Genomic DNA, 235 nt, shown 5'->3' with positions numbered 1-235 from the left:
CAGACCTGGCTAATTTTTTGATTTATTGTAGAGATTAGGTCTCATCAAGTTGCCCAGGCGGGTCTCGAACCCGCAGGTTTGGGCAATCTACTCACCTCACCTCCCAAAGCACTGGGATTACAGGCTGAGCCACGGCGCTCAGGGGTGCATGCCTTTAGTTCCAGCTACTTGAAAGGTTGAGTTGGAAAGATCACCTAAGCCCAGTAGGTCAAGGCTGCCGTGGCTGGGAGCATGC

Source organism: Carlito syrichta, unplaced genomic scaffold (genome assembly GCF_000164805.1).
Source record: "Carlito syrichta isolate Samal-C Ts95f unplaced genomic scaffold, Tarsius_syrichta-2.0.1 Scaffold311524, whole genome shotgun sequence".
In the NCBI taxonomy this organism is placed as follows: Eukaryota; Metazoa; Chordata; class Mammalia; order Primates; family Tarsiidae; genus Carlito; species Carlito syrichta.
The sequence above is the reverse complement of the archived record's forward strand: the minus strand, read 5'-3'. Positions refer to the sequence as shown.